The 12800-nt window shown below is 39.5% G+C and overlaps 1 long non-coding RNA gene across 9 annotated transcripts in view; it reads right to left on the bottom strand.

Annotated features, from left to right (window-relative positions):
* Positions 1-12800, bottom strand: part of LOC135298838 (uncharacterized) — a 195045-nt gene that overhangs the window by 120354 nt on the left and 61891 nt on the right. The window lies entirely within an intron of this gene.

Here is a 12800-nt window from a genome sequence, read left to right as displayed (position 1 = left end):
CATATCCATGAGAAATTGATTTGAATGCTTTCCAAGGAAGTGTGACACTGCCTGGCTATACACATTTCAGCATGGCCCTTTTGCTGTCATCTTCTAAATCAATTTCTTTCACTTGGTGCCAATGCAGCATATTAGTTTTTAAGTTGCCTTCTCACTGAATAAGATATGGCAAACCTGTGAATTTTATTGGTTATAAGAAAGCTTTGAGAGGGAGAAGAGTAGAGAGAAATATCAAAGCTAGACTTCAGACCATATATTGCTTTTTCTATCAAAAGCAAAGGGGAAGAATTCATTCTTTATCCTGTAATGTGATTCATGGCTCTTTCTATAAGGCATTGATAATGTAATTCATTAATTTGGCATTGGTAGTCTTCACCATTTTCTTTGTATATATTTCACTAGTATGAGCCTGTCCACACTTGAAAAGTGTCCTGCCTTAAATATGTCAGCACAAGAACAAACCTAAAGCAGCTGCATATAATGTGTGTGTTTTTTGAAGGAAAATTGCCTGGCATTAGCAGATAAAGCTAGCCAGAAATCCGAGGAGATGAATTCAGAGATTTGGGGTAACTTATTAACTCATTGCTTTCTTCTTATGAAACCTTCATTTTCAAGGAAAAAAAAAAGACGGCTCCAATAGTTTCTTTTCTAGCCCCCAAAGCACTAAGTTTGCGTGGATTGTGTTGCAGAAATTAGATTTTGAGATGGCAAGCAAAAATAAAATTATTAACTAATAGACCACATCTCAGAGCACTTTGTGGAGAAGGCCAAAATCATTGCTTTCTTTGTGAACCACAGCCAGGAACAAAAGTCCAAGTACAGAAAAATGAGTCACTTGCAGCAGTTGAAGAGCTAAGGCAGACCACACATTTCAGTGCTCTGCCCATTGGCCTTAAGATATGTTCTTTGAAAGTATAAAATTGCTATCACAATAAAAATTAGTAAGCATCAGACTTACACTTATCCTACAGGAAATGCTAAAATATTAACTGATAGAACACCTGAGAGAAGCAGCTTATCACCGAGAAGTCAAGTTGCTCTACAATGGTGAAGGTCATATCAGCCTATAAAATTGTCCTATAGAAAATGACACATTCAAGTGATGTGCCTCCAACACTACAAGTTTAACTGATTATGATTCCTAAAATGAAGTATCTAGGTTGGATTTTCAAAGGGTGGAAGACGTTCAGGCACACATTTTCAATCAACTTTCAATGGGAAGAATTTGACCCAGTTTTGCTTTGATTTTGTTTTAAATAAAAAATGCACTTCACATTTTGGGTGATCAGGCTTGACTCTTGATACAACAGTCAGCCTTGATATCCTGAGCACAAATAACCCTAGAGACCTATAAATGTCATTTGATGAGAATTTTTCTATTTATGAGGCAAACAAAAATTTTAACACAGGCAGGGAAATGTTTGTCCTGCATTGCCTTCTTTACTGATCAGTGACTCATGGCTGATATTAACTGCAGTGGCTCATGATCTAAACTTTTATATTTTTAAATGTTTTGAATGTGCACAATGGTTTGTAAATGCCAAAAAACATTGTCCTGTTTTAACATTACTGAGCCCTATTCATGCACAAATGAATCAATCTATAATAATATGGACACAAGAGCACTCTATACTGCAAGAAACAAAAGGGAGTAGCTAAACATCAGTTTTCATAATAATTTGCCTAATTTCTTGCTAATTTTAGAAGATTGCTTTACCTCTTACTTGTAAAACAATTCATGCCTGACAGATGAACAAAATTCTCTCTCACATAAATTTATGGAGAAAATGTACTGTAACAAATACACTGTAATACCTAATGGCAGGTATTCAAGGCTTACCTTTATCTGCCAGGATTATCATCAGCATATATCCAATATCCATACAGTGTTTCTAGCACTGCAGTTTCTGTACAGTGTGTCTTAAACTTATTTCAGCTGTTCATAATGGATCAAGTAAATGTTACAGGACATAAAACAACCCCCAAAGCAAATAGTGTTTTGGGAGAGATAACTTCTTTATCATTCTTAAGTAACCTACATTCACTGCACTGAGAAAACAATGCCATCAGGTACCAGTTATGGCGTTAACTGATGTGGATTTAACCTCTCCACTCTTTTTGCAACTGCCTGTGCTACATTCCCTGCTGTTCCGCATTTTCCCCCACCTTGCATCACCTGCTTGCTCACCTGCCACACACTGCTGGGCTCCTAGACCAGGAGGAGGGGAATGCTTTTTCCCTGCATGGCTCCAGCTGCTCTGTAACCCTGGCACCTGCTGGGGCTCCTTGGGAGGCTGCAGAGCCCGCAGAGTGTAGATGGCAACAGCACTGCCACCTCCCATCTCGGCACTGAGAACAGCTTGAATCAAATCCATGAGGCACAACAGGGCTGCTCTGTGAACACCAATTAAAACACCTGCAGGATCTTTGTTTTTGCTTCCCTCTGAGGCCTCCAGACTGAGGCAACTAGCAGCAGGTTTTAGCAACTCATGAAGCATCAATGCAAAGCTCTTCCTCAGAGTCTTGTAATCAGGACAAGATAAGCTACTCTGAATTGTACATGTACTACTAATTCTGCAGAGACTGTACCAGACCAATACTAGCATTCACTTCCATCTTTATTAAGCTCAAATTTTCTAAGTCTCCTTATTTTTTTCCCCCTACATAATTTAACTCACTTTTGAGCTGTATTGTGTAAGTACCCCCGAGCCCTGCAGGTACAGGGGACATCTGGCTTGCAATCAATTCCATACTGTCTTTATCTAAGCTATAGAGGGCTTAAACATATCTAAAAAGGAAGAGAAACCAGCTCACAGTTTTACATTACTGCAGCTTGTTCAGAGCCTGCGTGGGTGTCTGGCCCATGTAGATGTACCCTGGGGGAGGTTACTTGGTTAATGCTACTCATATATGAGAAGGTTTCCTGTTCCTACAGACAGCTTCTGTCAAGGATTCTCCTTGTTGCAAAGATTCATAATTTAAACAGAGAAGGCTCTAAATAATTTCTGAAGGTGATGCTTATGAAGTCAAACCATTTTTCACGGTAGAGCCCCAAACAAATGATTATCTGTCAATAAATCTATCATGCATGACATCCGTGCTCCCATGGGGTCGGCCCCACAGTAAACAAACAAAAGGCTCTTTTAATGATTCACCATTGCCTAAAGGGAAGGAGAAAAGAAAGCATCAATTTTTCTTGAAATGCCAGTTGACAGACCTACACTGATGAGACATTTACATCCAGAGGATATTTTCCCTATGCAGGGACACAGCTCATTTCTAACATTCTCCTCCTACTGGCAAGTAGCAGGCAACAGCCTAAATCAAAATCAAGTGCTCCAAAGTTGTGGAGCATAAATCCTTGACTGTCCTTAAGTTTAAAGCTAAAGAACTACATTCCTCAGTAATCTGTGACACCTGATAATCTAAAACTGTAGAGTCATTAAAAAAGCCCAAAAGTGACAATTTCACATCAAGGAGGTTTCAAAGAGGACTTGAAACTTGTTATCCCCCTTCTGCGGCCATGAACTAGCAGACAAAAGAATGCACAAGTTGTTCCACAGCCAGTGCCAGAATCCGACAGAGAAGCCCAAAGTGGGTCCAAGTTCCTGTGCAGCTGAGTGACCTGAGCTGAGCTCACATGCACTGCTGCCTTCCAGAAATGAGAATTCACTATAAACAGCTTGGAAAGTGCTTGGGGATTCAGAATTTGGTGTTCCATTCTGTCACACCTCCTTTCCATCACTCCCACACCAGTGGTCATACCCGCATACATGGGGACAATGCAGCAGAGGACAGGGCCTGAAATGCTCTACAGATGGTATTTCATGAACTCAGCCAGGCTTTATCATGTGGAAATACACTCACATCTAAACACACAGCTTTCAGAATATATTATAACTGAAAAAACATATGCATTACAGCTAAAAACAAGCAAACAAAAAAATATCACCCATTCCAGTCTAACAGGCTCCACTGGTGAATAATGCTGAGCACAAGTTGCACTGCTGAAGATAAATGAGCCAGATTACCTATGGAATACCTCATCCAGCTGAGCAAAGGGTGCCAAATGGTGTATGAATATGCATAAAGCCAAGTGACAGAAGTACATAGCCATTTTTGAAAAAGGAAAAAGTAATAGAATAATGTTATACCCAGGCTTTCTAATACAGCTCAAATTAAGGGTGGAATTTCAGTCTATCATTATTTCCATTATACTCTTTTATTCAGAAGGGTTAAGAACTCAGCTATTAAAATGCACTCTTGGATGAAATTTCACAGGTAGAGCATTCCAGCATGAAAAATCAGCATTATATATCAGGAAGAGAAATTGTTTGTAATTTTTACATAAGAGTTGAGCACAAAACAATTTTCAAACTTTTCCATTTCTTTCAATTAAAGTGTCAGATGTCTGTGTTTGTAATAAAGCTCTTAATGAATAAGCTATCAGCATATAATGAAGTACACACCAGGGCAGACACTGCAATTATCACACATGTTAAAAATATTCTTTCTCCTCTGATACACATATTTCTTAGTTCTTCCAAGTTTCAGGAGGCAAGATGGAAAATAAAAAAACAAACAAAAACCCAACCCAAACCAAAAAACCCCCAACAACAACAAAAAACAAACAACAAAAAAACCCCAACCAAAACCACAGAAGATATAAAGATGTGTTTTCTGGCTTGCAGATGAAGATTATGGCATCTGTTTTTTTCTCCTGACAGAACCTGGGCACTTGGGAAAGTCTGGAGACAGGAAGAAGCTGGAAGAGCTCTGCGCCTAATCTGTTTAAAGCCAGGCACCATCTCTTACTTCTCTTTTAGCACAAGGATATTGCTCCAGCTTCAGACTTCACAGAGGTGTTCAAACCCCCTCATAGTGACAGCTACCACTGAAATTATAACAAACCCTCAGCCTGCACAGCACTGGCTGCTCATCAGAGTTGCAGGGAGGGTGCTGACACCTGCAGAAAAAGCACCCACCATGTGGAAGTGAAAAAGTGTGGGGACTGCCTGGAAGGCTTGTTTTGAAATTTTGGATCACCTTTAAAAGATGATCCTTGATGATTTGACCTAGTACAATGTTTTTTTTTTTTTTTTTTTCTTTAGTTAGACAGTAGGAAATATTATGAAATACTTCTACTACATCTTAAGATTTAAAAAAATCCTTTGGTCTGCTTATACTGCTACATACCAGACTATTCAAGTGAGAGCAATAAAGACAAATTTCATTTCAGCAGGATCTCTTTAATTAGTCTGCAATGAGATTTGCCCTGTTAGAGGTTTATAGCAAATTTTGTGGAAAATCTTCTATGCAATTCTATTTAGTCTTACTCCATCCCATGCAAATACCCCATAAAATATTTTAAAAGCCTACCATTATAGGAATGTGCTGCTGAGCAAGACAAAATACTGAGCTGGTAGTGCTTTCACTCAGGAGAAATGCTACCCAAACCATCACCATGATTTACAGAGGAGGGAAAGGGCATGTCTCCATCAGCAAGGTGCAATCTGTGAATTTAATGTGACCTCATCCAGCTGAGACCATTTGACCAGTCCTGCAGGTTGCAGGAGGTCCTGATGCCCACATTCTTTGCAGAGTGTCCAAAGATCACACTGCAAGCCCCTTGCAGGTGGGGGAAACAAAGCCAGGAGGGGTGAAATGGGATGTCAGAGGAACCCAGCTCGTTTTTGTGGTGTATTCTGGAACTTCAAGTCTAGCAGCATGATCAACAAGATGAGCTTTCTCTAATTACAGGCTTCTGTGAGAATGGTGGGAGAAGCAAAACAGAGGCTGAGTCCTTAAATCTAAGGATGCTTTGTGTTATGGCTATTCCTGGGGCTCCATGCTGGTTTAGCCTCCAGTCTAACAGCGAGGGGCATGGGATCCATCCTGCTCATTTGTGGGAAGTTAAAACCACGTGGATGGTGAAGAGCAGCAGAGACAGTAGCAGGAAAGGGAGGGATAAGACATTCAAAAAGCAATGTATGTTGTAACATATGTGAAATCCAGGCTACTTATTTCAAAATATAAACTCAGGTTGTAAAATCTCCCCAACAGACATTCTCTGCTTGTTGAAAAGCAAAATGATTGTCAAGCCTCATAGTGGTTATTTAGTTTTCTTGCAGCTTTACCTTAAACTAGAGCAGTAAGAAATGCCAATTCATAATTCTTGAGCCACTGAGTTATGCTAACCTCTGCTTTGGGTTCCCAGGGAGGATAGGCCCATTCTCCACTGGAAACAGCACTTAAGCATCTGAGGACCTAGTTTGGCTCCACAGACATATGTTTGCTTCAAAAAAGAAGTATTAATTTCTCAATTTTATGGTTGTTTGAAATGATGTCTCTAGCACTCAGGAGAAACTGGGAGTGACTGTAAGTGTATCTGGATCTTACCTCCTAAAAATAAAGTTCTTTCTTTATGCATCCTATACTCAGCACAGAGATAAAATGAGCCATTCCCAGAAACAGCACTTTAGGACAAGCTGCACCAGGCAACTTAGCACAGAAGAGTGCCTACATATCACAGCCTGGGGTACAGGAAAAGACAAATCCCAACAGGGGAAAAAAACACTGGAAATGTGATGCCAAAGGCTTCACAGAAGTGCTTTATTCTTCCTTACAAAATGAGATAAGCAACTACTTGATGCTCAAATGCTGATGTCCATCACAACAGTACTTATATGTAGTACTTGGTTTTCTAGCAGCCATATGAAAATAAATTTGCATAAAATCAGAACATAACTGGAAGTCTACTTCTTTATGCCAAATTACAGCAGTGAATAGAAACAGAGATAAAATAATAAACCTCAGTGCATGAAGGAAGCCCTGGAGAACACATGAATTAGTCATTGTAGAAATAGAAGTAAAGGAGGTAGGATGAACAAACTCGGAGAGAAGTGACTATCCCGGAAACATTCCACCTTCCTGACCCTAAATGTACATCCTGAAAATTAGTCCTGAAGGCTAGATATTGTCTATTCCCTTCTAGAGCATGAATTCATGTCAGTAATCAATTTGGAGAAAAGATCACTTAAAATTAGTTTCAAGGTTGAAAAAGTATTTAAGTCTATCAAAACTGATGTGAGATTTGAATGTGAAGTTCAGCAGAACTCTCCTAAAGAGCATAAGGACTAGTCACACAGTAACATTTAAAAGATCCCACTGTGATATTCCCTGCTCTGAGGAAATCAGCTTCAGTGCTCCATAAAAACTCCACTGCACGTGGACTGCAATCCTTATCATACAGGTGAGATGAATTTTTTCATCATCTGAATATAGCACAGTGTCTCCAAACAGATGGCACACTCAGTCACTGTTAATAAATGATATTAAAGAAGGTGGTTTGGCAGGAGCTACTTCCTTTAAAGGATTGCTGAAAAATATATTTATCTGCATTGCAATTTCTCAACAGTCATAAACCAAGCAAAAAGACATAACACAACCAACCAGCCAGATTTAAAGGCCTCTATTTTAAAATGTTGTTGTTTTTTAACACTGCTATACTGTGAAAGTTGTCAAGGAGATAACAAAACCTCAAAAAGGAAAAATCTAATCCAAAAGGTAGCCGATTAAAGAAATATATTGTGGGTCACTTGAAGACTGGCAATGACTGGCTTTGACAGAAAAGATTCCAGAGAGAAGTCAAGCTGTCTTATTTAAAGGCACAAGCACATTGTAAATCACTTTCCTGAAAGTAGTGGCAAGTATTTGGCCTTAAGCCATTGCAGAAGAACTACATTACAGCTCTTGTGAAACTCACAAAATTCATTGCAGAACTCCTAACTCTGAAACAAATAGTTTTTTAAGCTACAGCTCCTTCAAAATTATCTTTTCTATTACTTTGGACTCTCTTCAAAAGAATTTTAGACTTAAGCTTTTCATGCCCAAAATTTTGAGCAGAATCAAATGGAGTTTTCTGTCTCACCATAAATCTTACTGAAGCACAGATTTCAAAGGAAAAATTCTGCAGCTTTATTACTAATCTGTCAGAACCACAGTGCCCAATACAAACGATCCTCCTTTTTAAAAGGACTGCAGTTTGTTCTCTTTCAAGGAAGAAAAATACTCCCTTTTATGAATCTGCTCTCTTTTGCTATTGTTAGTACTCTGCAAAATCATAACAGATACCGAGAGTGTTTACGCTTTTTTGCAAGTGACAGTTTTTCAAAGTAGTGCTGAATATAACTCTATTTTTTAAAAAGACCTTCCTCCTCCTTTCCTTTCTCCTTGCTAAAAAAAAAAAAAAATCAATGCTTAGGAAAATAGAAGGGCAAGGAGATTGTCAAAAACTTAATGTCATGAACATAATCAGTGCATATAATGAAGAAACTCACAGAATGATCTGGGAGAGCAAAGCTGAAACAATTTTTTTCAAAATATGATACCTAAGAAAGTCAACCTTAGAAAGGTTTAGAAAGACTTCTGTATTCAATTCTCTGTGGCATTTCTGGAAATCTAGGAGATTTCAGGATGACTTCAGACCTCAGGATTTATGAACATTGAGGAAAATCACTTACTTGCCTTAAGATTTACTTAATGACTGAAGTGTGGATGCTCCTCCTGCAAGAGTGATTCAGTGCTGGAAATGGGAATAGCTCAAGAATCACTTTACCTGGAGTGCCTTAAAGAACCCCAGTATTTCCCAAGTTAAGCTGTATGGACTGTAAACCAGCTGTACTACCTCACGGTGTATAATTAACCAGCTGTTTATAAACATTGTCCTTTAAATGGGAACCTCCATAAATAGCATTTAAAAATTGCTATGTGCACCATAAAAGCCTTGCAAGCACAAAGATTTTAGAACTTTGTAAGATGATGTGTGCTACTCTAGCACCAAGAGCAGAGTCCTCCACCGCTCTCAGGCAGTCTATAAACACATAATAAGGAACAATGAGTGAAAAGGCAAAGTGTAGGAAGAGGAAATGTGACATGCAGGTATTTGTTTTAGAGCCAGACAGCAGGAACTGAGCAGAGGGCTGTGGTGATCATGGTAAAGTGCTTCCAGTGCTTCTTTCTCAAGGCTCCAACCCTTCATAGCTGCGCAACTGAACTAAGTCTGTCCCGAGGCAAGAGCTCCAATATTTTGGATACCTGATTGCTGAGTGCCACGTGGCAGCATGTGACAGATTTAGGAGGGTGGTAATCAACTGGAGTTCCTGCCTCTTCTCTTAAGCATTAACATTCATGGATGCAATCTTATTTCACATCAAAATTTCAATTTTGCTTGTTTTTTTTAAAGTGATTTAACAACTTAGCTGTTGACATGGCTGAAAAGAATTTCCCAGACTAATGCCAGAAAGTAAAGTCAACGTGAAGCATGTTAACGAAAGCACAGGTCCGGAATTACCTATGAGTGAGGCAAAATTACTTTCACAAGGTAATCTCTGTAAGATCACATCAGAGCTGGAGTTAAAACTCAGCTCCCCTTGGCTGCACTTCCCTCTATGTCTTCCCAGTATAACTGTGTCCCGGAGTGCCAGGTGGTTTCCCATCCAGTGATCCCAGGCAAACAGGTGGGCTGCACACTATTCAAAAGTCTGCTGCTACCTAAAGCAGGTCTTTGGCCCTAATTCATAGCTATCCACACTGTTAGAATAATTCACTGGATTTGAAGTTCATTCATAACCATTTAATTCCCAAAGGACACCTTTGGTGCAGGTGGAGACCCAGCTGGGCACTGGATGTTTCAGGTGGGTGAAGAAGAGGAGTAGCCTTGGTGACATCAAAGACAAAACTTGATGTAATAAAGAGCAATGTTTGTAAATTTGTGTGCAACTGCATATGCTCATTGACTTTGTAATGAATTGTTGGCAGAAAGCAGCTCTCATCTATGTGCAAACTGACATCCAGGTATCTTTCTGCACCATGGCCTTAGCCACATCATTTGTCACATCACCAGAAGTTGTACAGTAATAAAAAGAGCAGATGTCCTTGGACAGCTGCAACATCATTAATGGCATAAATTTATTTTGTGTGGTGCTCTTGCATATTGCTACTACCTCAGGTGAACAGAAAAAATAATCTAACACTCATGCAGCTATGTTTGGGTACTGATATATGGGAATATTTTTTAATTTTAGATAATGAAAATTTCTTTATGACTATTTGAAATCAGCAGGAAACCACTATATGGGAAGGTCTTATATCAAATAACAGATGCAAACCTCCAATTACTTGTAACATACCTATGCCTTGCTGCTGTGGAGAGAGAATTTATGTGCCCACACTTCAAAATATATAGCAACTCTTTTGTTTGTTTTGTTTAGCTTCTCTAATGTGACTTTTTCACCTTATGTCTGCTGAGAAAGGTCAATGCCAGTCCCCAGCCCCTGGTGAAAACATGAAAACAGATGAGAGCTGAACTACAGCCAAGAGCTAAGTACAGACATCCAGATATTCTGCTCTCCCTGTAATGAGATCTCCTTTTCCATGTATATGCCACAAGAATTCCTGGTTGCCTGATGAAGAAATGCAGCAAGGAGTGGGAGGCTGAGGTGCCCATGGCCTCTGAGACCTACGAGTGACCCAGAGCTTGCAAGCCTGCAATGTGTGCAGAGAGCAGAGCAATTCCTAGACCCTATAAAGCACATCTCTGCACTAAGAGATATTCAGTGCAGAGAGATTGGGGCACACAAGTGGTAGTGGTTATCTGCAGGAGCCTCCTCTAGGCAAGGGATGAAGGCAAACCATCAGGCACATTTGTAGCTAAATATTTTTAAGTTAAGAGGGGAGAGAGTGCAAATGAGTGAGATACAGAGAACACAACACCCTCTTTTTTCTGGGCTGCCCTGTTTCTTCCCAGCCTTGGAAAGAAACAAGCCTTATCTAAAAGCATTTTGAACTAGAAAAAGGCCTGGAGTGAAAGTTAGCACCAAAACACCACATCTAGACTAAGCACCTTAGTTCAAAAGCCGCTGGATATTAATCTCTGTATCCAGGTTTGCTGTCCTCCAAAATTCCAGATTTTGGATTTGACCTAAAGCAGAAAATGTTCCGGACAGAAACTTGGATCTAAATTCAGGAACCCATCTAGGGACTTGTTCCTTGCACTTTTAAAAATTGAGGAAGAGATTTGAGCTGGGTGGTAACAGAGCAATGCAATCCTCTTGCACCATGCTCTTTTTCTCCATTTCATCTTTTGAACTTTATGTGGTAACTCTTGAATTGTACAAGAGAGAAGAAAGAAATTCTCCTTCATGTTAACACCTAGTTAAACACTACTTATTGTAATTGCTTGGCAGTAGACCAAAGTATCTCCCTTAAAGTAATAATTTATGCTAATAGCTGTTGCTATTAAATATCCAAACACCATTTCAGGTATGGGAGACTATTCAAGTAGTTTATCACAGCCTCAGCAGAGCCCCTCTGAAGCATTGCTTTCTCTACCCTCAGCCCTCACCAGCTAAAATCTAGGGTCCCCAAGATGAAGGGAACAGTCACAGCATTACTCTCCCAGTGTAAGCACATGCACAGCAACCCTAGGCTAGCCACAACCACGTTGGATGTAAGTACACTCAGACTGTGTTCAGACAACACAGGCTGAACCCATGGGTGAAGGAAGACCTGTGTGTGTCGAGGCTGAGATCATCAGCATTCAAGATGACCAGCAGTCCAGCACTTACACAAATCAAATCACCATGTAATGGTGGGATCCACCCAGGACACAGCTAAGTTAGGTTTTTGGGGCTTAATGGAGCTCAGGCTGGACACAGAACTTTTGTAACATGTATGAGGTACACTCATGCTGTTGACACAGCTAGACTTTTGTGACTCATCAGATGCTTCATCCAAAATGTTTTGCATCAAATAATTAACAGACCAAATGATTAGTCCCTCAAAAACTTAAAACAGTAGCCAGGTTTCAAAACTGATGTGCATATCTAGGAACAAGAAGAATTACTTGCTCATTAACTTTCCTGAGAATTATGTTTTTAAATACTCTGAGTTCTTCTAAATATTTGTCCACTGGTATTTGAGTTCCAGACATAGCCTAAAAACCCTAACATATTATGAACATTATAACTGGATGTAATGGAAATTCCTTTTTTTTTTCCACCTGCCATAGAGCATTGATCCTAATTCATCAACAAGGCACAAGAGCCTAGACAGCAGAGAGCCAAAGAAACTGGACTGCAGTGCATCTAACTCATTATTCTTGGACTATACTAAATTTTTAAATTAACCATAGCAGTTTTCTCACCCACTTTGAGCCAACTCCCTGCTCCTAGAATAAGCTGCTCTTCAGTAATTCTAAGAGCAGTGAAGACTGCTCTTCTGAAAACTCTCAAAGATTTAAGAAGTGTTTCTGCTAAGATCTAAAATACATGAATGCCAGCTGCCTGAAATCCAAAGTGTATTCTCCCCAGACAGTTTGCAAAAATTTCCACTTTCCACTGTGTCATCAAGCAGTGATCCCATTTCTGACTGGCAAAAGGGTGGTTTTGCCTGTGCAGATATATATTTTTGTAGTTGAAATAAAAAAGCAAAAATAGTTCTAAAAAATAGCTCTGTCAAAAATGGCTATGGGAGTGTTAATATATATATAAGAAGAGTACCAGAAACCTGAGCCAGACACATGCATCAAGGGAAAGCCTCACATTTTTTCACTGGCTGACTTTAGTGGGTTTTAGGATTTCAGATTGGAACAATTTGCTTTCTCTATCAGATAAAACAGAATCTCTCCAAGCAAAGGGCAAAGAGCTCCTTGTAGCTGCATTTCTTTCCAATGCTTATGAATGTCTCTCTTCACTAGCCACTGATTCTACAGGGTCATAATTTTAATAGAAACACATATT

Source organism: Passer domesticus, chromosome 4, assembly GCF_036417665.1.
Source record: "Passer domesticus isolate bPasDom1 chromosome 4, bPasDom1.hap1, whole genome shotgun sequence".
Taxonomy (NCBI): domain Eukaryota; kingdom Metazoa; phylum Chordata; class Aves; order Passeriformes; family Passeridae; genus Passer; species Passer domesticus.
This window is presented reverse-complemented; position numbering and strand designations above follow the sequence as displayed.